This window comes from Balearica regulorum, chromosome 19 (assembly GCF_011004875.1).
Source record: "Balearica regulorum gibbericeps isolate bBalReg1 chromosome 19, bBalReg1.pri, whole genome shotgun sequence".
Lineage (NCBI taxonomy): Eukaryota > Metazoa > Chordata > Aves > Gruiformes > Gruidae > Balearica > Balearica regulorum.
The window spans coordinates 934318-961926 of NC_046202.1; the positions used below are offsets into that span (position 1 = coordinate 934318).

Consider the following 27609-nt stretch of genomic DNA (forward strand, 5'->3'; position numbering starts at 1 on the left):
CCCCGCTGCGGCCTGAGGGAACGGCCTGCCGCCCGTCGGGCCCCGGCACACCGGCACCGGGCCCCGGGCCTCCCCCGGGCCTCCCTCGGGTCCCCTCTGGCACCAGGCGTGGGAGCTGCTTGTAAGTGCCCCTTCCCAGGCGCCTGTGCGCCTCACGCTCCGGCTGCTGTGGCAACCTGCTGCCCTGTCACACACACAGCCCCCGCCACTGGCACTGCCTTTCTTTTCTTCGTCAGCGTCTTAATTAGTGTTAAAGCTGCGTTAGTGATGTCTGTGAATGGCAAAAAAAAAAAACTGCACATACCAGTGAAGAGACTAATACTGCTGGAGGTGCTAGAAGAGAAAGAAAAGGCAGAATAAATATATATAATTTCCATTTATCTGTACAGTGTAGCTTGGCAAACGCTTCTCCGGCTGTCCGCATCGCTAGCGCACGACATGAAACATAATGTCTGCTTCAGTGTGCTGCGAAGCGACGGAGAGGACAGTGAGGTGGGGCCCTGCGGCGCAGCGCGGCACTGCGCTCCGCTCCAGGTAGCGGTGGAGGAGCCGATGCTGGCTTTGTTCGAACCAAACTGGTGCAACTGCCAAGAAAATTCTTAATGTGGAGTTACACCGCTCCTTTCTGTGAGTTGTTGTGTTTGGTCTCGCAGCACAGGTACACTGCTATGGCATGTTCTGGCTTGTGTGGAATCTGCTCCTGAGACAGGGCTATTTTTAGTGAGTAACTTTGTCCTGCAGACCTAGAGTTACCAGATTTGAAAGAAGCGTGCGTATCGTTTGTGACCGTTACCTCCATAGGACTGGAGATCCAGGAACTTGGCGTGTCCCGTGCATCTTGCTAGTGTGCGTTCACTGTGTCAGTACGAAAAACACGCTTTATGCTTAGAGTGGAATCTTTTCATAATTTTTGACAAACCCCACTTAGTTAAATCTCAAAATACCCTTTGTTTACTATATCAGTGTTGGTAATGATAAACAGAGGCATAGACCACTGATAATTGAATCCACGTGCTCACGAGTGACTGACAGAAGAGAGTACAGAGTCCTGGAGAAATGGGCTACCGCCTCCCTCAGTTGCCATTGGACAAAGTCAAGCAGCCGAGTACATCAGAGGCCAAATTCTCCCCTCGGTTTTTGATGTTACAGTCCTCATAGTCTTCAGTGGTTTGTCCGAGTATGGGTGATAGCAGTCCTTACCCAGGTGCTTTGCAAAATGCTGTCTTTGGTAAGTGACCGAGATGAGCTGGCAGTGGACCCAACCACTGGAACTGCTTAATTTCAGTAAATCCAGATGCAAAACAGAAAGTCCTGCTGTTACAGGAAACAGTTACATGTGTCACTATCAAAGACCGGTGACCAAAGTCACCTCTAATGTTGGCAGCGTAACAGCATAATACAACGTTTAACGTGGGCCATAAAGTTGTCTGAAATGCTGATTTGAGGGAATAAGTCATTCCACGTGTAAAATTATCTGCATAGCAAAAACTTGAAGGAACTTCAAGGGACATTGACAATTTCATAATCAAAAGCTGTATGGTTTTATCTGTTTTTATTGCAGGTAGCAATGGAGATTACTAATATCTAAAATTTATGTAATGAATGTCCATTTATGTACCGAGGACCCTTGACAGTGCTTTCTGCCAGCCTCACTGTAGTGCTATGGCTTCTGGTCAGTCACTTCCTCTTTTGTTTATGTTATTTTATGTAGCAGTACGCAAGAGAGGGCTATTTAAACCCGATACACAATGCAAAACTGCAGATGCATCCAGGACAAATATTGAGTATGAACCTGCATTGAACTTATTTTTTCATTGGCTAGATTACAAGTTTTAGATCCATTTAAGCCTTGAAAATTTCTTACAGTTTACACCTAGAGATGATGACATCACAGACATTCCCAAATGTGCTGGTGACATTCAAAATGGGCTCAAAGTATAGAGTAATTCAATATACTGACTAATATAATTAATGATGAGATAAACAGTTGGATAAGTCAGTAGGCCAAATTTCCAGTGAGGAGATAATGCAGTGTGAGTCTGATCCTTTTGTTAATGACAAGCAATCAAAACGGAGCAGCCTGTGTCAGTGTCCCATACCAACATTTCAAGGAAGTGTTCAGATACTTCCCAGAAAAGAGGATTGGCTCTGGCCGTCCAGGGTTTTTTCCTCCCAGTATTTCTAAATTTCTGTGCTGACCACTGGCAATAGCACTTTCCTCCTGTGGCAGAGATGATGCTCACAGTTGCCACGTGAGGCATACGTCAGTGGTATTTCATAGGCACGTCAACAGGAGAAACACAGTGGATCAAAATTGCAAATCTGCACGATGCTATGCCACTCAGGGATATAGAAAATCAATGTGTCCAACTGAAGCTTATTACTCCCCACATTCTAAATCCTAGCAGCTATTAGCCATTGGTCAATTTTAGCCTCTTACATTGTTCTCTGGCAATGAACTTACTTTTAATTTTTAAATGCATTAAGTAAATTTTCTTATCTAAGAGTCACACAGTCACTGGCTTGTTTGTTTTTTAATGTGCTGATTATAAAAGGACAGGCCTGGAAGTGGCTTAGAGCCTTCCACTCCTACTGTATGTAACAGATATCAGCCTTTTTCACGTTCAGGTTAATTACCCATGAACACGTTCCCAGTTACATTGCTGGCATGTAGCTTACATCCTGAAGTCCCTGGGCTTTGAACTGCTGATCACAAGCCTTTGAGCCCGATGGTTCGGCCATTTTTCCCCCACCCTTACAGTCTACCTGTCTAGTCCATATCTCACCAGTTTGGCTACAACGCTACTGGGAGACCATGTCAAAGCCTTGCTGAAGTCAAAGAAAACAACATCCACAGCTGTCCCCTTGTCCTTAGAGCCGGTCGTCGCACTGCAGAGTATCAGGCAGTGCAGTAAGCACAGTCTGCCCTTGGTCAGTCGGTGCTTGCTGCTCCCAGTCATCTCGCTGTGTCTGGTGCCTGACCAGGGTGTCCTGGAGGCTGTGCTCCGCAGCCTTCCCAGCGGCTGGTCTCTAGAGGTGCCCATTACGTTACCTGCAACCAGCGAGCAGGATATCTGCAGAAACAGGGACTGAAGTGTAGGGTGAGACTTTAAAATGGTAATATTACCTTGGCTTTTCGTTCAGTTTGTTTGCAAAGCAGGCAAAACTGCTTTGACGTTCTCAAAATTCTAACATACCAAGTATTTTGGGGTGCATACTCAAGTGATAATTAAGAAGCAATTAAATCAATTTCACAGAGATCAATGAATTTTCCCAACGCTTTCATGACACAGATATTTGATTCTCCTTTTACAGCTGGCCTTCCCTGTAATATCATTGCTCGATACCAGGATGGAAAAAAAATCCCAGCTCCCAGCACAGCTAAACTACGAGGAGCCTCAGAGCCCATTTCTCTTGATAGTTTCCTCGATTGCCACAGTGTACCTTGATAATAGAAAGCACATACCCTGCACCTCAGCGGGGATGTGCAGATCCAAACTGCATAGCTCCTGATTCCAACTTCAAATTTTTCTTCAGGATATTCCTAAAGTAAATGTTTACAACTTGCACAGCCATGCTTCAGAGCGAGCCAGGCTTCTTCAGGGTAGTTTCTACCATATGGGGTGGCATACACAGCTGTATCTACCACACTGGAGATTACATATTTCAAAACGTTAGATCAAACCTTGCTAAAAGGTTTCTGCTAAACACTGAAAACGTCATTCATTGATAATTCATATGTTGCCTATGAATGAAAGTTGTCATTAATATTCTACGTGTGTAGATATTTGTGTAGCAAAACATCCGTAGCGACTGTACCACTGTAATCAACTAATTTACATGTTGCAAGTCCATCAGGGTGCCTGACCTACAAAAAATATGAGCTGTTACAACTACAGAGCTTTGAAAGATAAAAAGTTGCATGAAAATGCCTCCACAGATTTGATTGGAAAGATCGACTCAGTTTTAGGTTGGGAATAAATTCTGGTGACACAAATACTGTCGTAACTAGGTGCCTAAGCACATACCAAAGGAAAATTAACTTCTAGCTGTGTCTTGCCATTCAATTTAATGAGTCAATGGGCATGTCTACCTGTGTCATTAACCCTGTCATTGGAATAAATCACAAGAAGTGAGAATTTTCTCATCTTTTTGTTCACTGGTAAATAGTGGCTTCTCTGTGGCTCAAGCAAGGCTTGGCTCTAGAACTGCAAAATCATCCACTTCATTGTTTTTATGGATGGAATTACATGCAAACATTTCTGCCATTGTGGGTTTGTGCTTTTTTTAATTTTAACATCACTTGGGGTTTAACTTAAAGATATTGAAAAACCAAAACAGAGAGAAAATACCTGTGTGTGGGAAAATGCTGTGTTCCCATTCAAAGCACAGCATAAAAAGCATTCAGATTAAATTTTAATGTATCTTCAGATTTTAGAAATCCTCCTTCCAGTACTCCTGTGGCCTTTCCTATATATTATCAACATATGGAAGAGGGCAATCTGTAACTCTACCCGACCTTCTTAATAGCATTAAAAAGAAGAGAAGATAAACAAATCTGGTCTCTAATGTGTTTCAGTATTGAGAACCTTGGCCTTGTGCAAAGTCTTCACCCTTCACAGTAGAATTTTTTACTGAAGTGAACCCCTTTTCAAATTTATTAGAAAGTGAAAATTAAATTTTCAGCAAGTCTCCCATTTTTACCACTGGAAGTTCACATGCCTGTATTCCATTTTGCTTCTCAACTTAACTGATCATCACACATAGGTTACAAAGAGTTTATGCACGATGTTGTCTTTCTATTCCTTGATTCAATAGTCCGTATTTCTATGGATGTTATTTTCACATGGTTCCTTCTTTAAACTCACATGTTAGTCCAGCAACTATTTTTCCTAGAGCCAAAAGATGAAAGTCCAGGTACAAGTAGCATTTCATCAGCTTATCAGTTTTGGTTTTACTGGCTGTACGCTGACAGAGGACCTTACATAAACTTTATTGTTCACCTTTGAAGTACAGCTTTGTCTGATAGCTGTAAGCCTGGCTCACTTATGAAGTCACAATTTATCTGCTGGCTATTTTGTGTTTTAGTGAGGGTATAATCAGTGTCTGCTGTGCCTCACGTTCAACCTCCTCTGTCCCCATCCAGTGAGATATTAAAAGTATGCTTTTTTGTGATGCTGTGAAGACAAGTATTGCATATAATAACCTTTGCCAAGTTTTTAACATAAGAGCATTAACTGCAGGTATTTATTCCTGTATGTTTTCTGTTCCCAAATTTATATGAGAATTACACTTTTTCAAAGGATGAATATACTTATTTTTAAAACTTTAATGTTTCCAGCAAATTATTCCTTATATCTTCAAAATGTTTTTATGAGTTAAAGCAGATGCCAGTAACATGTACATCCCAATTACAAGTATAGTAAAGCAATGCAGAGATAGTAAAAAATCCACCTTCCAATTTAATTGGGCATGCACTTTTGCATGCAAAAGATGCACAGTTTCCATGCTAATTTAGAGGTGTACTACAGCTGAACATGCAGATTAGGTCATCATAGACTCCTGTAGCTAACTAGAATAATTTGTGTGCATAAGTACCTGATTTGCATGGAAAACTGCTGCAAATGCACATGGAGATAGTTTCGATCAGATAAATCATTCATCAATCATACAGATATGTTTCTCAGCATATTGCGACGGCAATTAAGCAACATCTGATGTACTGGAAGCCTTTGTTGTACCTCAGCAGCACTTTTTCATTCACATCTATAACCTTTAGAAATCACACTTCAGAATGAAATAAAAGAACTATACGTGGTGTTAGAAGTCGCAATGTAAGGTTGCTTCACAAATTTGTGTATCAAAGTAAAAAAAGCAGCTATACCGTAAGAGTTGGTCAGTATAAGGCTTGGGGAAAACAGTCCAAAGCATATTAGCGCAAGGTAGTAGTATTAAAGGAGGGGAGCACAAACTAACATTGAAGTATTCTTAATCCATAGTTATCCCAGATTTGGCTTAAACTGCCTTCTGGAGGGTTTTTTAAGGCTCTTTTTATTTTGAAGTATTTACCTTTGGTCACAGCATTTCTCCTTCTAATGCATTTATATTTTAAAAAAGACTGAGAGAAACTTTTCTGCCAAGTAGATCAATGGAATTGCTGCTGAGTCAAAAGCATAGTTAAAACCAAAGCAAATATGTTGCTTTTTTAATTCTTTAAATTCCATTGCTAATTATAGTAATGTGTAATCGTGTATGTTGTTACTGCTGACACTATCCACCCCCCTTCTAAATTCCTTTCACTATATTCCTTTTCACGTGAAATAATAAAGCACTGCGGGCAATGGTAAATGACATTGTTTGCATTTTATATAATCATCATACAGCAAAGGGTAGTTTCATTGCAGTCAACCTAATATTAAAGGATGTTCTCGTGTTATTTTTCATGCTTTTATAATTTTATTGTTTATATATAACATAGAAATCTAGAATTTGCTTCTAAGTTGAGAGTTTCTTTCCTCTAAATCATTTTCAGCCATACATGTTAGTTATTGCAGAATCACCAGAAGCTCTTTAAAGTTCTGCTTTTACAGCAGAAATCTGTTGCTCAAGATATTATAAAACAACAGGGGAATATGGCCTCTGCCCCAAGGATGCTGCAGCATTCTAAACACAGCTTTAATGGTACAAATATCTTGATTTAGTTGATCCATGAAAATTAGAGAAAGATGTAATTCATAAGGTCATTTCCATTACAGATGTGGGCAATGGAAAAAGCTATGTAGGAACTGCAACTTGTGGCTCTTCTAAAGGAAGTTTATCAACAGTTGATGACTTTGAAATCATTGCATGTCTTGTTGACATAACATCTTACTGTTCTTTTCAGGTGCCACAGCAAGCTGAGCTGGCTTGAAGACTGAGGAGCTGCCTCTCCAGAGGGATGATGGACTTTGCAGCTGAAGTTCTTACCGAGCTAACAGAGGAGATTTGTAACATGCAGGCTAAAGTATGCAGGAAGCCTGGTCAGTAGCTGCTTGAAAGATGATTTTTAATCTTGCATGTCTTCTAAACAGAATTACAACCCTGAACAGAAACACTTACCTCTTACAGGCAAAATGAATGCTTTTTTCCTAACGTACAATCTATTTAACTAATAAACCTGTTCCAAACTTTAATAAACTGACAATCTATTCCCCCCATTAAAATCAGCAGCATTTTTTAAAAAATAGAGCTATTCAGAACTGTAAACACCATACTGATGTTTCATTTTTTAAACTTTAGAATATTATTACCAGAAAATTCAAATTCCCTTTTAGATTAGAAAATTCATAACTATTGTTTCTCAGTAACGTCATGAATGTTATTGGTCTAACTAGAAGCTTAGGAGTTAAAATAGATGTGTGCTGAGACAGCCGTCAATTTTTAAAAAGATGGTCCAGGTTTCTTTTTAATAGGAAGGAATATTGCAGCTTCCCTATTACCAGGAGGTAGGTGGCTCATAATGCCTTATGATTCACATACGTAAGAATGTACCATGAACAACCCATGCACAGATACTCACACGCCCTAATCAAATTATATGTTTGACACATTCTTAAAATGAAACTTTCTGAATGCAATTATACTCGTTAGTTGTGCTGTGATTCAGTATTATGCTAGCCAGTAATGAAATACTTCAGTGGCATTTGGCTGTTCTTCATAACATATCTCAAAAGGAAACAGTAACCTTAGTTTGCTTTCTCAGCACTGTTTTTCCTTTGGACAACAGCTATAATTAATATTATGTTATCTAAAATTGATTATGAAGAAGAGCTACTTAGAGACATCGCCTGTCATAGTAGGTATTTTCTAGAAAATGTACTGAAAATTGTAAATGGAAGAAAAGATACGAGATTTAAAACTTTTGTCAGACAGCAAATACACAGAAAGAAGACAGAGTGGGGCGGAGTGCTTGCTGTTACTCTTGGGATGCTACACTGCTACCCATGTGGATGTTCAGCATTGAAAACGGTAAATGACAGAAGCAGAAAAAGGATTCATTCTGTAGTACATGAATACGTATATCTCTCTAGTTAATCCCTTCTAGCTGAAACTGTTATTCTGAAGAGTGAGGAAAATGGTAGAAAGAAGAACATGAGTTCATTTTGGGGGAAGTTACGGGTTATTAACACTGATATACTGTGATGTTGTCCTGTGCTTTGTTCTCTCAAGAACTTCTTTTGGGCAAATCATTTAACCTCTTTTGAATACTTCTTAAAACATTTAATGCCAGCATTATTAATTCATGTTTATGAAGTTTGTTTATGCTTCAATAAATGTCACCACAAAAATAATATTAACAAGTATTGGAGAATATCTCTTTCAAAAGCATTGTTAAAGCTGTAGGTGGCTGTGATAGAATTAATCATCTGACTGGTCTGTAATGTTTACAGCAGCAAGTTGAGGTGCATTCACACTCTGCTGGCTGAAGTGCTTTCTCCAACCTTCAGTATACTACTATCATTTGTGCTGAGCGTAATTTAGTGCCCTCAGTGACCTTATTATGGTTATATATATCATTAGAAAAAGGTATGTTTCAGGATATGACATTTTTTGGCCAGGTTAGAAAGCACACTTAATTAAAAATGCTTTGGAAAGGATGAATTGTCCCTGACTCTCTACTGTCATTGAAATTGTGTTACTAAATAATTACAATTCTTATTTAGAATTGAGAAGAATTTCTAATTGAGACTGATTTACTAGTTCTTAAAACAATGGGAATGAACTCCTCTTTGGTTCATTTACAGAATCCCAGTAGATTTCTATTTGGCCTGGAGAGTTTTCTCTGTCCCCATTTTCAGGCTTCACTGTGTTATCTGTATTCACTTCTTTATCTTGTATGGCAGCTTTTTCATTATTAAGCGGGCTCTGTGAAGGATATACTAGATTAAAACATTTGTGTCGTTTTATGGTACAAGACAATACAAAGCATCTCCTAAGATTTCTGACATACTGATAAAGCAGAAGATTTATTGATATAAACTATAACACATCTAATCTACAGTAGTCTTCCGAAATGATGTATTTACAGAGCTAGTCTGGAGTTTTTAAAAAACAAACAATCAAACAAACAATTTGCATCTTTTAAGGATTTGTTCAGAAGGATGTAAACCAGCCAAAGTTCCTGACCAGTCAGGGAGAGACTGGGAATTGCATAAATAAGAAGTTCGAGTTTGCTCTTTCTTCCCATAGCGATATTTCCTAGGATTCTTACTTCTTTATACATAGAATTAATCAAGCCAAGGGTATGTAACCAGCTTTAACACAGAAATATCTTTCTTTTGTTTTAAATTGGCAGTGTAACCATAGTTTTTAAAAAAAAACCAAACAGTGTTGGGGGGGGGGGGCAACTGATTGACATATTATGCCAGAATAATTAAGTTAGGTAGGGCTGTTAAAAATAAATTGAATTATGGTAAGACAGTAATAACTAGCATGGGAGTCTGGACTTTAAAATTTTCATCTGTAGTAGATCAGCAGTCAGTTCCATAAAATTCACCTTTCTGTAGCCACCTACACATCTGTAAGAACAGGCATTTACTGAGCTGGTAGATAAATACGTGTCTAAGAGCTCAATTCTGAAGCAAATATATATGTAATTGCCATTTCTCACAGAGGCTGTTGCAGAAGCAGAAAGAAATTAAGCAGCCCAGAAATGGCTAAGAATTACTTTAGTAAGTTGAAAAGAAAAAGTAACCTATGAGGAAAAAACGGGAAGCATTTGGGAAAAGCGGTTTGGTTTTTGGAGGGCACTATCTTCTTGAATGGACTTCTGCTTTCTCCATTCCTACCTTCTCCATCTGCTGATGCTCAGGATACTTCCACCTTTTATTTTCACGTGAGCAAAACTGGGCTCCATGTGCTAGCACAGCTTTTAGAAGAATTCTTTGAACATAGAGAAATACCTATAGGCAATTCCAGCAACGCAGCTTTTATTTTCATTTATTTGCAAGAAAAAAACAAAACAAGCACTGAAAATTGCGATGATTATATTTTAATATCCAAAGAAATCAAATAAGTTTTAAATAGATAAGAACAAATGTTCAATGGAAAATAAAAGAAAAATCCTTCCACCTTCAACCTAAGACATGAGTCTTCAGTGTATAACCTGCCAGATTTGGTACGTTCACTGTTAGGTACATTGTATGAACTACCTTTTTTAGTTCAGGGTGTTTTTCTCACAAGGGAATCCTTCCATGCTCCAAGTTAATTATGTTTCTCTCCTCTCAAGTTTCTTTACTACCTAGAAATTTAAGCTAATGTAGTCTATTTTAGGTTTTTAAAAGTGCTCAGTGCTATGATATCTATGTATTAATCTAAAAAGATTCTAAAAATCTGAACAGAGGGAAGTAAGAAGACAGCAAGGGATCATCCTAGTTCTCGCAGAACATAGTATCTTTTGGCTGGCTTAAATAGTTGTCCTGAAGTAGTACTGCATTATGCTGTGCAGAATGTGTACATTTTAATGAGGTGAGTTAATCCCTATATTCTAGGAAAAGACCCTGATAGCATTATCTGTCATTACTTACAATGCTGTATGTATTAGAGCGCACAGAGCTATTCCTGGACTGCCAGACCAGTTAAAGAAAAACAACCTTTTACAGGGAACTAAAATTTAGTTGCTTACAGGCTACGAATCAGTCACTGCAGTGAGCATCAGAACCAAGCAGTGACTGCTATGTTTGCTGTGAGCACTAAAGAAGAGCAACAGGGACACAGGTACGGTACTAAGGAACAACTCCCTGGCTTTTGCAAGCTGCAGGGGCTTGGCAGCACCCAGCTCCGATTTGGATCAATATTAGCAGTGACGGCTAAATAACAGAAAGAGGGCCACAGACTTTACTAAGATAACACCAAATGCTGAGGTTTTTGTAATAAATCCCTTGCCCCACATTTTCCATCATCCTTGTCCACAGCTGGAAGTCTTCAAAGCCTGTTAGCAACCAGCAACAAGTATTCTGCTGACACCTACGATGGGCAAAATGAACGCCAGCAGTGCTAAATGTCACACTTGGAAATGACAGCCGTACTTGTTCAGCAGCCCTTTACCAGTTAAAGATTAGAAAATAATGTGGGTCCTTGCTGATGGGATGCATCACCAGTCAGAGAAATGGAAAGCACTCTCAGATCCGAAAGAGCTGAGCCAGCTGAACGCGTTGGAAGGAGCTCTGTGCCAAGGAGCTGTTACCTAATAACTTGGTAGTTCAAGCTCTGATACAGAGTCAGAGAGCATAGGAGAGCCTCCGGTAGCCTGACATTTAGACACCTGAAACTGGAAGTCAGCTAAAATCACTGGATTTTTGTCTTTTTTTAGTATTAGTAGTCCAGTGTTTAAGTGAGCTGTGAGACATGAAGGGGAGCAGTCACACGTGGCTGTAAAGCCAGAATGGAGAAATGGGGTCAAATACACAAGCAGTACCCTCTCTAATGTAAACTGTGAGCAGTGAGGGCTCCATAGTCCAGGAGCGAGCAGACACTGGTGCCAGGAGCAGACACCAGCACTACCTGGAAGGTGATGAAATGCGGACAAGTCAGGAGGCACACACACTACGAGCCACATGTACCCCAGTGCCTCTTTGTCCCCAGTGTCCACGAGAACACTGGTGTGACCTGCGAGGCATCTGGCATGGTGACTGCAAAGGGGAGCAATGCTGCTCTGCGGGAAGACAAGGAGATTCTTTCAGTGGCTGGTGATGTTTGTGCTTTGGTGAGCAGGTTCCTGACTCACCTGTAAGTTCTGACCAAGACTGGCAGTAATTTTATTGGTAAAGGCTCACCAGGTAACGGAGAGTAAATGCTCTCACAGGCAAAGATGGTGCTCATGCTGATGAGGGCTCCCTGAAAAGCAGTTAGTTTCCTGAAACCTTTTCCAGCATGGATGAGGAAAATCACTTGTCCAGCTGAAAAAAGGTAAAAAGTAATGTGAAGACAGCAACTTGACTAGCTCAACATTCATTCCTGTCTTGATGAATATCTAAAATACTTTCTTCCATCTTTAGACTGTAGAGAGATACTCTTCCTATAATTACAGGGCTATTATGAAAATTGGAAAGAAAAATCAAAAGGCAAAAAAAAAAGGCTACAAAAGATAAGTAGGTTAATTCCAGGAAAGTTCAGAGACATGGAAGCACATAGCTGTTGTGCTTCTAAAAAGGTACCAGCACTTTGTCTAAGTGTCTGCTTCTGACAGACAGCTTCCCCAAATCGAATTTTGGAGGTGAATTAAAACATGAATATTTTGTCTCAGCTATTGTTGTGTTGCTCAGGGCACCAACACTCTGAAACAACAGATAGGAGGGGAATAAAAGGGAAACCAAGTGACAGATCACTAGAGAATTTACCTGACCACCTTCCTTCCTTTCCTTTCTTTTGTGATATTTTTATCTTGGACCACAAAGTGTAAACTTCTAATAACTTGTTAATGCAAATATATATGTCTATTAATATATTATTAGACACAGACACTGTGTGTGTGTAAATAATACAGTATAAATATGTACATTCATGCTTGCAATATTGCTAAAAGCTTGAGCTGAACTTACCATGCAGATTCAGAAAATTGAACAGAATTATTTCATATAAAGAGCCTTCTTCAGGATTAACCACATCTGCTACTTCAATATAATACCACTTTGCCATTTTTCAGTGCACTTTTTCAGCTCATAACATCTTTTTGCTGCTACACGAATCCTATGAACACTTCCTTGGTGCTGCAGTTATTAGAGGTGAGCTATTTATCTTGTGGCTTCACAGTGAATGCTAACGGCTCTAAGGCAGCGCTTGCAGCTAAAAGAAATGATCCCCCCTTCTGCAGTTCCCAGCCTCCTCTTTCTGTCCCCGTGCTGTTCCCTCCCTTTGTGTGATGAATGGATGGGAGAACAATCGAAGATAAACATAACCAGAGTGAAAAGTGACCCTAGTTTTTACCTGGATCAGTGCCATGACGTGTTTCATTATGTGGCTGCGTGAAAACTTTGCCTGGGACAAATGAACAGGCTGTATCAGCCTAGAAATGAGCGGATGGAGCAGCACGTGGCTGCTTCTGTCAGCACCAGTGCCAGGCTATGTTGGTTTAAACTGTGATGTTAGAACTACAGTATACTTCCCTCCATTTTTTGTAGCATATATACAATGAAAAGAGAAAAACAAGTTCCATAATCTTCACTTGGATAAATCAAAATGTTTCTATTAACTTCAGTTAAGCTTTGGCTGTTTAAAAATCCAGAAGATCCACCCCCTGGGCCACCTTACCTCTTGGCAGCCTGATCCAGTTCTTTCAGGCCCTTGATTGCAAATCTATCTTTGGTTTAAATTAACGAAGTCACACCAGGAGTGAATGTAGTCCTACTCCGATCAGTGATCTAATTTTTGTACAATTATTGCAATTAACAAACTATGGTATTTTCAGATCATTTTTAATCGACGTAAGAGCTTGACATTAGCTACCTACTGTATCCCAAGACCAGCTTAAAAACATTGTGGAACCTCATCATAGTACATTTGAAACTGGGCAGAAAATGTCAGTACTTGTGATACTTTTTTCTTTAAGATCTTGAAGTAATAAAATGCATTTTCATAGCATAACTTAGGATGTTTCACTAACGCTGACAGTACTCTAGAATTGTTTACTGATGTATTTTTGTGCATTTCATTCTTCATTTTCCATTGCCTTGCTCCTCGTGGAGTAATTTACATATATGCAAAATGAATGTAAAAAAATCAAATCAAAATTGTGGCCTTTCTCACTAAGGTTTTGCAAGTGCTAATAATAAAACAGGGTGCAAGGCAAGTGGAGAATCTAGCCTTCAGGCATGAATCTGATTTCACATTATTCTTGTCCAGTTCTTTGGATTGTTGTTGTTCCTATTTTTTATCAGTATTTTTACTAATTAAAAAACACGCAACAAACTACACCAATCAAAAATTGTTGTGAAACTCATCAGCTAATACAAATTTTAATCTGGAGTGTCGAGAATGATGGTGAGAAGCAAGACAGGATGAAGTGGGGGTAGGGAACTTGGAATAATTTAAAGAAATTGGAGAAGGCGAGAAGCTCATTTTGTTCTCATTCATTTAGCAATTAAGGCAGGAGTCTGTCTCTATCCGTCATAGCAGTCAGAGGAAAGTAAAGAGAGGAGGGGGTCATGAGTTGGGTGTTTCTTTGTGAGCACGCAAGTTGTGATGAGAGAGATGAATATGGCAAAAGAGAGAAGTTACTGTCAGTATCCACAATAAAAAACCGCCTTAGTAGGTTGGCAGCAGCTCGTCAGAGATTCTGTAGCCCTCGTATTAGCCGGGTGGCCAGTTCCCCACTTAGCCTGCCAAGTGAGTCGATCATCAGCTCGGAGCCAGACAGAGTGCCAGGTGGCCAGATCCGTCACTCAGCATCCAATTAACAGTGACACTGCTTCGGAGCCAAGCGGAACGGCAGCCGTGCGATGGGGAGAGGGAGCATCGCTGTACCACCAGTCCAGTCCCAATGTCAGGTCCAGCTGCCTTGAATTTCTCTACAAAGCTTGATTTTTTTTGAGACTTTGAGTTGTTTTGGTTGGTTGGTTTGAGGGGTTTTTTTAAGCAATAAAGCTATCTAAATCTTTTGGATGTCTCCAGTGTGCCACACTGTGAGTGGTGGGTCTGTCCATACTGGAAACTACCCAAGTCATTTAACTTGTGAACTGCCATTGAGCATTAACTTGATTTAGGGAGTGTTAGCCCGTGTCTCGTCCTGGGTATCATGGCACAGGGGGATCTCACCTGATTACACCTGAATTACGTGGCAAGAAATGATCCTCCGCTCAGTCCTCACCGAGAATTTTAGATATAAGGGCAGTTTTTGAACTCTGTTTTTCAAACTGTTTCAACATTTAATAAAGGCAATTGTCCTTTAAAGGCTTTTTCACTTCAGTGCATTTTGTAAGATGCTTTTTATTACATACACTTTACTTAGAGGGTCTACTTTTCCCACCCTTTAAATCTGTCACAAATTTTCCACAGGTTTAAGTGGAAGTATGGAATTCAATGTTTGTTGTGATTATGTGAGTATAATCATGCATTTCCTAACAAAGCTTTGGAAGACAATCAGAATTTGTGAGACACGATGGCTCCGTGAAGCTGATAGTTCAAATGATCCCAGGTTTGTCAGCACAGTTGTTGTGCACGTTGGTGACTGTCTGGAGGTCCCTACATGAAGTGCACGTGGTCTTTTCTTGAGCCTTACTGGTCTGCCGTAGGACCGAAGCCAAAAATTAAACACGTTAGAAGTCTTTTCCACTCCCTAGAAGTCAGGTTGAGACATGTAAGTAGAGAAAAGTTGTCAGTTTTATACACCTATTTTGAATAAATACAGGTCTTCACTTTGTAGTATCTTGCATAAGTACTAAGGCATTAAAAAAATTGAGGAAAGGGAAGTATTTAAAAATTAGGCTCTCTTTAGGCCTCTCTCATAGTCTGAAAATAGCATTCCACCTTTAGGCTGGCAGTTCGGGCGAGATAAACATTTTTGAATGAAGCAAGTCGACTGGCCAAAAGTGAGATAATAGTTTGCAGGGATAGAGCTATATATAGCCCGAAGGATACAGCCATTGGAACTCCCGGGGCTCACGCTCACCTCGGGGAAGGTGGTGCTCTCGGGAGACGCTGTCTGACATCTCAGAGCTGCTGCTGCAGGTAACAGGAATGAGAAACTCCCGTGGAGAACGAGCGTCAGGGTTTTGTGGGTGTGCCTAGGCACCTACAAATAATAACATTTAAACATTAAGTTCCACGGGCCGGGTCTCAGATTTGTCACATCTCACTGCTCCGTTATACATTAGTACAAAAATATGCATATGAGAACAATTAGCTACATCAGAGATTGTTTAAAGAAGCGATGGTGGTTATCTCACCTGACAGATGAAATGCAAAATATCAGTGCTCATTTCGAGCTCCCAAAGACTTGATTTGGTTAAATCATGCACTACTTCTCTGTATTAGATTTCTTGGTGATAAGACAGGAATAGCAGTTTGATGCATAATTCCTTAAAATCAATGCAATATCCCAGCATTTTTGGATGAAGGAGTTAGTAACTGATGTATTATAATCCTGAGTTGACTCAGAGTAGCCCTGTGACCTTGTGTTAGCCTCTGTCACCCGTTTCCATAGATGCAAAATGGAGCTAACAATACTTAATTATCCACTTTATCTACTAAATAGGGTTAAGACTCGGGACGTTTTACCATTTAATTACTCTTTGTAATGAGCTCTGAAAATAAGTGACTAAGAACCGGTGCTGTTGGAGCAAATGGCATAGCTGCTGGATAAACTTTGCGCGGTAGGGTGGGAAGGCTGAGCGCGTCCGGAGGGTTGCACAGCAGATGCAGCCGCAGATGCAGCGTGTCACCGTGGCTCTGCAGTCCCAGCTCTGCACACCCGGTGACGGCGCGCAGAGCTGGGCTGTCTCTGGTGGATTCCAGCGCTTCCTCGCCTCTTACGAAAGGGTGCAGCCTAGCGATTGCTGAGCACCATGCCAAGCTCCTTGCATCATCCGCTCTCCTCCCCCTCTCTCCACCACAGCTGTGATAGTAACAATTATGCTGGGAGGAGTGTGTCTATCTGTGGCATTTCCACCCATTTGATCCTTCTCAGACAACCACGGGGAGGTGGGGTTTCTGCCTTGCTTACGTGTCTGTATTTTTAAATAAGCCTCTCCTTGCGTTGCTGCTCTGCAGTCAACATGCCGCCAGCCGGTCCCTGCGCTGCACCGTGTACGGCACAACGTCTGCACCAGACGGTAACAACTTTTTACTGCGCACTGCATGCAGCTTTTCACAGGCACCGCCTGCAAGGACCGAACACCCAGACCCCCTGCTTGCCTCCAGAGCACCCCGCTATTCGTCTCTCCACCCTCCCCGACTGACCGGCCCTTTGGCCGTGCGCGGGGAGGAGGGAGATCTTTCAGTGCCTGGCAGCTTGGAGGGAGAAAAGGCTTTACTAGTCCAGTTTTTGGTTCTCGGTGCAGGGCACAGACTCCCGATGGAGGGCACGAGCGTTACCCAGCTGAGGCTGCTTGCCTCCGTCACCCGACACACCGAGCCCCGCGCTGCGCATCAGTTCTGCCTTTTGCTAGTACGTCTTACCGCAGCTGCTCCAGCAAACCTAAGGATACCCGTAATCTCTGGCCAGGACACGATGAACAAGCAGAGCAATTTCAGTCCCTGAAATGGATTTATTTTGTAAACAACTTAAAATAACAAGTTTTTGCTTGCTGGCTAGGTCCAGAAATGCTTCACTATCTTTGTCTTGTCTTCAGATTCTTGTGAAATATAAAGAAATGAGGACTTTGTGCCTTTTTCTTATATTTCAACGTAACTGCTTTTAGAATGCCTCCATCACTTTGAACCAGGAGAAAGGTGTGTTCCTGTCAGCTTCCTAAGGGCAGTTAATTAATGTAGTAGTATGCATGGATGAAGGCAGTGCCCAGTCAGAGAAAAAAGGCAGGGAAAGGAATGGTCACCTTTACATAATTCAAAACAAAAGGTCCCGGGTAGGTCCTTCCCCAGATAATTTTTTTCCATTTTAATTAATTCTTCAATCTCTATTGATGTTTTTTACCACCATCATCAGGCAGTATTTACATTTGTTTATTTTGATATTAGAATGTTGATGAACAACATGTGAAAGAACCAAACCAAAATGAGTTCAAAGATATTATCACTTTGTCATTATTGTAATTTGAAGCTTGTTTATCAACAATCTCATGTTCTCAGATGCCAGTTGAAAATCTGCTGCAGGAACATACAATTGGAATGGACCGTCTGTGATTCAGTCCAGTCAGCTGCCATCACAGGGGATATATAATCCTGTTCCTAAATGTCTGTGACACCATAGAATTTGTGGGGGGGGGGGTTGCCGCAAGAAGATGAGAGTCTTCTCCAGGTTAGAGGAACTTCTCCTGAACCTCTCTTTCTCCGGTGGTTAGAAATCCAGACTGCAGGCTGATGACTGTCTCCTGGATAGGCAATAGTATTTTGCAAGACTTTTTAAGGGTAAAACTCTTTGCGTTGATCGCAGGTGCCTTTCACTGGCAGCACTACTAACCATGCTCATTTCAGTGTATGTTTGACATACTAAGCCCTCTGTATTTCTAAGGGTGAAGCCAGCAATTTCAGATTTCCTTGCACCAGTCCCTCCGTTGCTCCCCTCGACAGCCACATAGCCATTATCTGCCGTTGCACATAATCTGATCACCAATGCAGCGAGTGCGGCTGTACGTGCCTGGCAGCGTGCTCGGAAAGGGCCCGATGGAATACAGAAAGCCCTGCCAGTCACCATAAACAATGTCGCCCCAAGGAAATGAAAAATTGCCTGCCTGTTTTACACCCACGTGCTTTACAGATTAGAATATGGCTTTAGGTATTTAGGTGCTTTAAGCCTGACTGTAAGATTTTTTTCCACCGCTCCAGAAAGTAATAATGAAGTGGAACTAAATGATCTATTTTCCAATATGCCACAAGGCTGATTAAATAGGAGGCTGGAAAAGGGGGTTTAGAGTCAACATTCAGCTTTGGCTATTCTTTTGTTTGTTTGTTATTTTTTAACAGTGGGTTGGAGAAGATTACAAAGCCTGAAATGAATATAAATAGTTTCCTGGGTTTAAAAAAAAAAAAAAAAAAGGTAGAAGAGGACTTAATTTAAACCTTGCCCTGAGGAGCTGGCAGCTCAAAGCCGACACTGTGGACTCGGGTAGTAGAACTGTAAAGAGCAATTCCTCACCAAAAGAAAATGAAACTCATCTAGTTGCTTTTGCTTCACAATGTTCTTCTAGCCTAGCTATTTGTGGTGCTATTACTAACATATTTGGATTAGGAACTGGGAAACTATTATTTATAATAGTAGTGCCTACATAGTTCTTCTCAGCTTCAGAACAGCATCAAACGATTTCTGCAACACTCCTGACATGGCAGTGATCCTCATCATTTTAATAGCACTTATCTGGGAAATATCAGTAAATGTTTCCTCCCAGCACGTGGGAATCAGCCGCCTCCCTACCCATATATGTGTAACTTATGGAGGTACGTAGGCACTTCACATACACAGCGGCACCGACACGGTCTATTGTGAGGACCTTGCAGCCCAAAGCCGTGACCTTGGGGCTGTTCCTCGCCGGGACTCCCGTGTCCTCCGAGGTTCCCGCTGCCTTCGCTCAGTTCTGCCCTCAGTTGTGTGATTGGGGTCAGTTGTAAAGTCACGCTCCAGAAAGTAAAGTCGGGAGCAGAGTACAGAGGGAGAAAGAGAAAGATGAAGGTGTGTAGGAGTGCGGCTGCTGACGGGGTAGGCAGGGAGCGAGGGAGGTGACTAGGGAAAGGAGTGCTGCTCAGAACTGCTGAGGGGTAAGATGTAAACTTCTGCGAAGCAAGGAAGGACGGGAGGAATTCCCTCCAGCTGATTCTGAGTGAGGAGGAAGAGGCTGACTTTATATGACAAGCTTGGGCGGGAAAAAAAGCTATTGTAGTTGTGGTGTTGGGGGTGGGCCGTGGTGACGGACCCCGTTGTTGGGAGGACTAATAGGATGCAGGCTGTAAGAACCAGGGAGTCCCCCCCTGCAGCAATCCTATGGAAGCATTTAAAATTGGAATTGTAGCATGAAGTTACTTCAGGTCCTGTCATTGGTATTTGAATGATTATATGATTTAGGAATGTAAACTCTTTGGCTATGCCACACAACGCTAGAGGTCTCAATCTGTTTGGAGAGTCCTGGATTTACTTATAGCATTAACATTAGATGATATATGTAATAACACTGATGTCATCGTTTGTTATCTGTAAGACTTACATGGGAAGGAAGCTGAAAAGTCCGTATTGATAGTTGGGAGGAAGGCGGCAGGAAGGGCCCGGTAAGGCGTTAGAAGAAGCCAGGAGTGGAACTTCCCAGCTCCCAGGGTGACCTCCAGACAAGCTCTTCCCATTCGTCCTAGCACTCAGTTTTTGTGAAGAAATCTGGCAAAGGTTCAGGCACAGCATAATGGAAAGGCTGTTGCATGCTGCAAGCGGCAAACCCCAAAGCATTTTGCATTTATTTTTGTTGCATTTGGAGACATGGACTGGGTAATCTAATTCGTCTTTTATGTCTTATCTTGTATTGTTTCTAGCAAGATTGTTTAGTGAGCATGCCACCTTTAGGCATTATTGATGAAAAACATTTGAAAATGGAACCTGAACAGGCTGCTGCTTAAGAAATATGAAAGCACAGATAATGCTTACAGCAAATCTAGGGCTACATTGCCAGCTAGCACAAATAGCCGTGATTTACTACCTGCTGAGTGACGCTTACTGAGGATGTAGTCCGCTAAAAGGCATGCTGTGCTTAAACTTTCTTAATTTAAGACTTTACATATGAACATATGGTAGGAATACGATGAAGCAGTTTGGAAATACTGGTAGAAAATAATACACCTTTACTTACCCCTATTTTCTTATTTACAGATCTGTGCAACCATAAGTAACATCCAAATGTGTTTGTTTACATCCACATTGCATCTTATGTCTGTTAATTAACAGGTACAAAATATCCCTGTCTCTGCCTAGTGCATTAAGAATTGTAGCGGGGTTTTTGACTCACTAATTAATATAGATTTTTTATCTGTTGAAAACAGGGCTGAAAATGGACTTAGCAAAAAATGCCCCGTGGTTGGTGTTTTTACATCCAAAGTGGTTTCAGCACTTACTATACTTTGCCATCTCTGCTAAGTAGAATACAAACTGATATATAAATATATAATTATACATTAATTTAAATATATATACAGTTAAATCTAGCTTTCCAGCACTTTGGGGAAGATGGGGATAACTCTGACCCAATTTCTCACTGGAGTGATTAGTAGTTCTATATGCCTCAAACTGAGATACATTGAAAGGTGCTGTCTCGTTAAAGTTTTATCTCTGGTGATGAAGTTTCTTTGAGAAGTCTGTAGTTAACCACTCAAAAATAGATTCACTAACAGTCACTAAGTAATTGCTGAATATTTAGGTCAGTTGTTCTTCTCGTTTCTAGTTTTCAGCTTTTGAGACAGAACCTGGTGCAGGTAGTTACTGATTTGAACTCATTTCTGTTTCCACTAAGTTAGCGCAAATTTTCCTGTGAACTTCAGTGGCCAGGACTTTTTCTAAAGGCTTTCTCTAAAATGATTTTAAAAGCTGTTTCCTTTGATCTGGGGGAAATGTTTGCAGAACGGAGCGTTTCCCATGGTGTCAGCGTTCTGACCTGAAACGGGCCGCTGCTTTTCCAGCGCATCTGCTGATACTCGGGCTTACACATCTTCCTCATGCCCACGGGTGCCCTGCAGGACTTGAGGGTCGGCGAGGACGGACTGAGCGGAGCATGCTCAAATTTTGATTTTAGGAACTGCTGAGCGATTTTGATTCTAGGAACTGCTCATGCGCAGTTTCTTCTTTTCTTGACCGGTTCATGCGTACCTTCTGTGGTGGGCTTTTTATTTTTCACTTTCTTCAGGAGTTAGAGGGGAAGAAATACAGATACTGGATTGTCAGATTAGAGGTTACTGTAACTTTCCTTTTCAATATAAGAGAAATATTTTGATTGGGTTTGTAAGCTATTATTAAAAAGTCTTCAGCATGTCTGGAGGATCACTGCTACGGGTCCCTGCTGGCCAGCTGCCGTTTTGTGTGGCACTGACACCCTTGGGAGCTCCAGCTGGAGAGGCTGGTCGTCTTAACGCTGCAAAGCCACCTCCTCGGACGTGGGTATGTTCACATCCCCTCTTCCCAGGTTGCTGTACAACCCGCAGAAGGACACTGCTAAAAGGCAACGTTCATGGCACTTGCTCAGATTCTCTTTCAAGCTTAAACTAACAAAATTTCAGCATTGCTTCCACTGCAGTTCCGTGGTTTGGAGCTGATGTATACCTTGCTGCTCTTCAAGGTTTGGTTTTGGTTTGGTTAGGAGTCCTTTTGACTGAAATATCTATGTCAGTGTAAGCCCAAGATAGTTTAGTTTTTTCTAGCATAACTTCTTTTCCTTCCTTTTCTGCTATGCCAACTATATCTGGATTGGGGATTTGCTGAGCTTTAACAATCCCATTATAATCAGAGCAATGCAATTTGCCTTTGGACAAGCTCTTAATGTCACTTACAGTGATTATACCTGTGTTAAAATTACAACATTGGTTCAGAGCAATCTAATTATCTTAAATAATAATTTCAGAATAATTGTAAACCAAATCGGTCATATCCTTTTTAATAAAATTGCTTCAAATACCTTTTCTTGAAATACTTTTCTTCTCCTCTTTGATGCATTGATATTATGAGGCCTCCTCTTGTTCTGTCTCAGCGACTGTCAAGTGCAGCCAAACTCAGCTCACTTCGGCATTGCGACTCTATTGTGCACATCTGGCCAAGCAGAGATGTAATCGATCTGCTCTGAGCTGCTGCGAGAGACCTGTTGGATGCTCCGTCTTTCCTGGAGCACGAGGAGCATTGAGCTGCAAGCCGGGGCCATTCAGAGCACAGCAAATGGAAGGCAGCGAGCCAGCCGCCGCAGGGCTGTGCAGCCCGGTATATCACCGCAGAGAATGAAGCCTGAAAGGTGACCGTGCGGCCCCAGGTCTCCTGCCCTGGCTCCGAGTCCCTTCTATGAGCGCTGTCCTTAAGGGGTGTTGTTCTTTGAGATAAAGAGCTTATAATGAGATTGTTTCGTATACTGTCACTTGCATAATTAAATGGGGTTGTGTTTTAGGTTGAGGAAATGTTGAAAAATCATGCTGTTAATTGTACAGTAGAAAATAAATGCACAGAAGTACATACCTGATGGTTGAAATGGACCCGATCCTAACTTAATTTCTTCTAGTTGTGTATCATAGACTTAAAAGCAGTTACCACCAATTTAATTTTTTTTTCCCCAATTATGAGAGCTAGTGAGAATCAGGTCTGGTGTTTTTAATTTCCAAGTTGTTTTCTAGTGTTTATCTTAATTTCCAAAACAAACTCTAATTTATCATAGAATCACAGACTGGTTTGGGTTGGAAGGGACCTTAAAGCCCACCCAGTTCCATCCCCCTGCCATGGGCAGGGACACCCTCCACTAGCCCAGGTTGCCCAAAGCCCCATCCAACCTGGCCTTGAACATTGCCAGGGATGGGGCATACTTTTACATGTTAAAAGAACTTTGTCTAGATTTTTTTTTGTATGTAATTTTGCCACTGGCTGTTCTGTTGTCATTGACGGGACGTTCAAGAGAGGGGTTTTTGGTCCTGAGCATCGTTATCGAGTGTTTCTGTATTTCCTTACAGCAGATTTCCACCCTGTGCCAAATGAATTACAGTCAGTTTTTGCTCCAGGATAACTACGCTGTCCCTGTACGGGCAGGAGTTAGCGGCTGGCATTTCAGGTTTCTGCTTTGTACTGCCTGTGACTGGCTCTCCTTGCAATATAGTTGGGACCTTGCCAAAATGGAGCTTTATAAAAGTAAGATTCACATCAGCTAACTAGAGTTAGATTTTTAATTTTTTATTATTATTTTATTTTTCTGGATTTTCCATTTTCATTTTACAGTCCTTGGCTCAGATTCTCCATTACCTTGCACCTTGTTCAATGGTTTTATGCTTATTCTGGCCGGTTGTGTTAACACACAACAACCACTTTGCCAGTGCAACTTTTCTCACCCTTTGGAGAAACAGATCTTCTGTCCTTTAACCCTACAAAGAACATTAGTTTAGTTTATCTTCATTTTCTCTACTTTGATACTTGGTACTTGAAGATTTTAGGAGATAAAGAATAAAAGTTTCCTTTTCTCCTCTCCCCATTCAGCAGCGTATCTTGACAGCTCCTGATTTGGGCCATTTTCTGTAGCCGTGACTCTGGACACGTTTTGATCAGACAGAATCAGATTTGGAATTGAAGATCTGAAGGCATCTGTTGTCTGCGCTGGAAGCCAGGCAGCTCTGAAAGGGCTTCAGTTGGGCTGTCCATGGGAGGGAGACAGTGCGCGATGCCAGGGCTGGAAAGGTGCCTTTCCGCCCAGGACATCGCCAGGTAGCTGGGGCTGCCTCAGGAGCACTTTGCGGGATGCCGGATTCTGCATGCTGGTTCTGCGCAGAAAGCACGTGGCACAGGACAGGAATTTACTGTCGGGAAAACAGTGAAATTGAGAACCTATGAGTTGCTATCAGATTCATTAATGAATCGCCAAAAAAAGAAAGTATTAAACCAGGCACTTCTTATACCATATACTTGATGGAAATGTAAGACTTGAACAAAAGCTTTCAGCATCTGAAAATGTTATCGCTATTAGGTGTGCTCAGATTCATCCTGTCTTTAGAAATTTTCTAATGCCAAACAAATGCTGTTTGGGTTTATGTATTCGGACTAATAGTGACATCCAGTGGCTGATCAACCCAACCACAGGAATGGGAACAATTGTTCCAATGGAGCGTCCAGAAGCAATGAGCTGATGTTGATTTAGATCAGATGGAGTTTACAGTAAATACATGTCATATGCCACCTTCAAGATTGGCCAAAACCTTGCCACCTTCACACTTGTTCTTCTGGGAAGATGGCAACGAAATTGCACAGTGTCTAGAGCAGGAACCGCTGCGTGCTCTCCTGTGGCGGTGGGCAGCTTTGGACACAAGTCGACACCTGGTTTAAAATCTCATTTTGTCTCTCTAAATGAGTCTTACTCAGTACGTAAGCGCTTTGGACATAAGCAAAGCTGATGGTTCTACTGAGAGCTGCCTAGGCACTGGGAAATACGCAACAGCAGTCCTGGTTTAAAATGTGGAAGATTGTTTCATGTGCCCATGAGTCCTCCAAAACCCTTAAAAGGGAACCACATTAAGAAACCATGACTAGTAGAACTGGTAGTGCAGTGTCAGGATTAGGGTTTCTCTGTGGCCCTAGAGCATCTGATCAGACCATGTGTGTAGAGGAAGATGTTATGTATTACTGAGATGTTCCTTGTTACTGGCCTCGGGCCCAAAGACAGCAGCTGGAGCGACCATTGCAAGACTGACGGCTGCAGCCCTGGGTGCGCCCCAGATGAAGGACCCGTTGCTCGGTTGTGATGGCTGCAACACCCTTTCTGGTGGTAAAAGGCAACGGTGGGGTCAAGGTTTGGCATTTCCTAACCCAGCTGTCCTTCTATCTCACTGCTTAGTTTCCTGAGAGCACATTTGTATTTTGGTTCCCAGAGCAGCCTGCAGGTTAAAGGAGATTTTAATGACGTACCATTCACAGAGCTTTGGGACGTCGATGATGACAGCAATACTGTCTTCTAGGAACCAAACAAGATATTTCAGAGAAACCTCACACAAAACCAGGAACATCTCCCAGAAGTCTTCTGATATTAAGCATACAAATAGCTTGATGGAATACATGGTTGCTTCCAGCATGAACAGAACTAATTTTACACAGGAGTGCCTAATGTGCCTGTCAGTACTTCAAATGAATGATTAAAGATAAAAATAGATTTATTATGTTTTCAATTGCATCAGGCCTCAGATCTGCAGGAAATACGGTATCTGCTTGCTGAAAACACCCGTGTAAGACTGTCCTAATGTATTCTGAAAATGATTTCATGGTGTCTGTTGAGCACAACTAATTGCATTGTCACAATTGTAAATGTTTCCAGTCCCGGTTGCCATCCCAAGAAGCACCTGATAAATTTGTTTTGACTTTACTATCTTCTGGTTAACTTAAAGTGCCAGGTGATTTAAGTCCCATTTTGTGGTATACTTCATTTTCTTCTAAGAGTCTGCCAGTAAACTGCACACATGATGAGAAACCTGCTTGGTAAGACTGACCTGAACATAGGCGTTCTCTCTTCTTGTTTGTACCTACCTAGCAGAGCTGCCGAGGCATTGCCACTCCTCTCCCTTCCCATCTCTCTTGGACTCTGGAAGCCCAGTTCCCCTCACTGTACGCTGCAGTAACTCCACCGGCATCACTGGTGTCGCACGGTGGAAGCTGCACTGAAGCGCGTGGAAGGTGAACCAGCGTTTGATCATCTCACCTAGCCGCAGCGGGCGTTGGGAACACGACTTGGCTCTGCTCATCATGAGCATCGCAGCAGCACAGGCTTTCACTCCTCCACTTGGACAGGAGTTTCTGATAGAAAGATGCATGAGAGACACATTCCAGAAGCATGTATTAATGAATGTTTAAAAAAAGGTATTTTCTTTTAAAAAGCTTAACTTCATGTGATGTCACTGAAAGGAAATGTGTTTTTTCCCCTCAAACCTTTGTTTAGTTTAGTTTATTTAGTTTATTTACTGTATAATTGAATGTGATGGCAGTACCCATTTAGCAAAATTTTTTCTTCTAAAATAACTCTATTTCACTTGCCCCTGTCTTGTGACTTAATTTCTAAGAAATATTACCAGAAATCTGTAATAGCACCAGTAATATAAAAATATTGCCCGTGGCAGCTCCACCGCGAGCATCCTCAAGGCTCAGGCAAAAATCTTTTGCAAAATACCTGATGAGAAGATAGCTCCATCACACCTGCTCAGAGGGCCAAATGATTTTGCTCTCTTTATAGGCACATAATTTATCCAAAGAGCACTGAAGAGTTAACAGATCTTGTAGTTAAGTGCTTAATTAGCAACTAAAGAGTAAAGTCAGAAAAATGCAGTTCATTATTTGTCATGGATACAGAGTACATTTCACTTCACTATGTAGAGTAATACATTTATATTAAGACTTTACGCTTTCAAGGTTCACAGGTCAAGATTAATCAGTTGTGACCTTGGAACACAGCTCTTCTCGTCATGAAGTAAAAGCTGAGTAAGGGAATCTGAAACAAGAGTCCATACGTTTATATATAGCTCGATCTGATTGAATGGTTAAAATGTAATTGAACGGCAAAATAACATTCCTTTTCCGAGGAAGAATTAAAGACCTTTGGAAAAAGAGAGGTGAAATACAAGTGATTTTTCAGTGCAAGTGACATTATGAATTAATCTTGAACATGACTGAGGTGGATGGTTAGAGTGTTCCTTTCCTACTACAATTCTTTCTCCAGAGCAGTTCTTTCTGTTTAAAATATTTAACAGAGAAAGATACAAATATCAACGTTTAAAAATGCCAGGTGCTTTGGTAACAAAGCTATTTGCTGCCAAACAGAAATCATGTTTGTTTCCACATGACATCTTTATTTACAGAAACTTTAATTTTTTGTCTACTGTATATGTTTTGTCATAGCAAAACAGAATATGACTTGATGATGGGCTGTTGCAGTCACTCCAGCAATGGTAATCAACAAGAAAAGATGCTTAAAAAATACGGACCGTGTTCTCTGGATCCGAACTCTGGGTCTGCAGGAGAGCAAGGCTCCCGTCTCAGCTTCGTGGCCCTGAGTTTACAGATCTCTGGGTATGGTAAAGCTGAAAAGGAACAGCTTTGATTTATATCCTGGCAGTGACTTTCAGTGATCTGTGATGTAAATAAACTCTCCTCTTTCATGCTCCCCCCCCTTTTTTTATACCCACCGGAGCATCTCAGACCTCTACCCTACTGTGTCCGTACAGTTCCCCTTCACGAGGGGAATTCCTCACTCGCTGCTTCTGGCTGGTTTAAGGTTA

At 41.4% G+C, this 27609-nt stretch overlaps 1 long non-coding RNA gene across 2 annotated transcripts; it reads left to right on the top strand.

Annotated features, from left to right (window-relative positions):
- LOC142604475 (uncharacterized) lies at positions 1–27489 on the top strand. Of its 2 annotated transcripts, none has more exons than XR_012838339.1 (4): positions 1–121; positions 6884–7003; positions 25872–26197; positions 27230–27489. It is a non-coding gene; the product is annotated as an uncharacterized LOC142604475 (long non-coding RNA). The 2 variants fall into 2 exon arrangements; XR_012838340.1 differs by having other exon boundaries at positions 25875–26197.
- Positions 27490–27609: the final 120 nt, after the last annotated feature.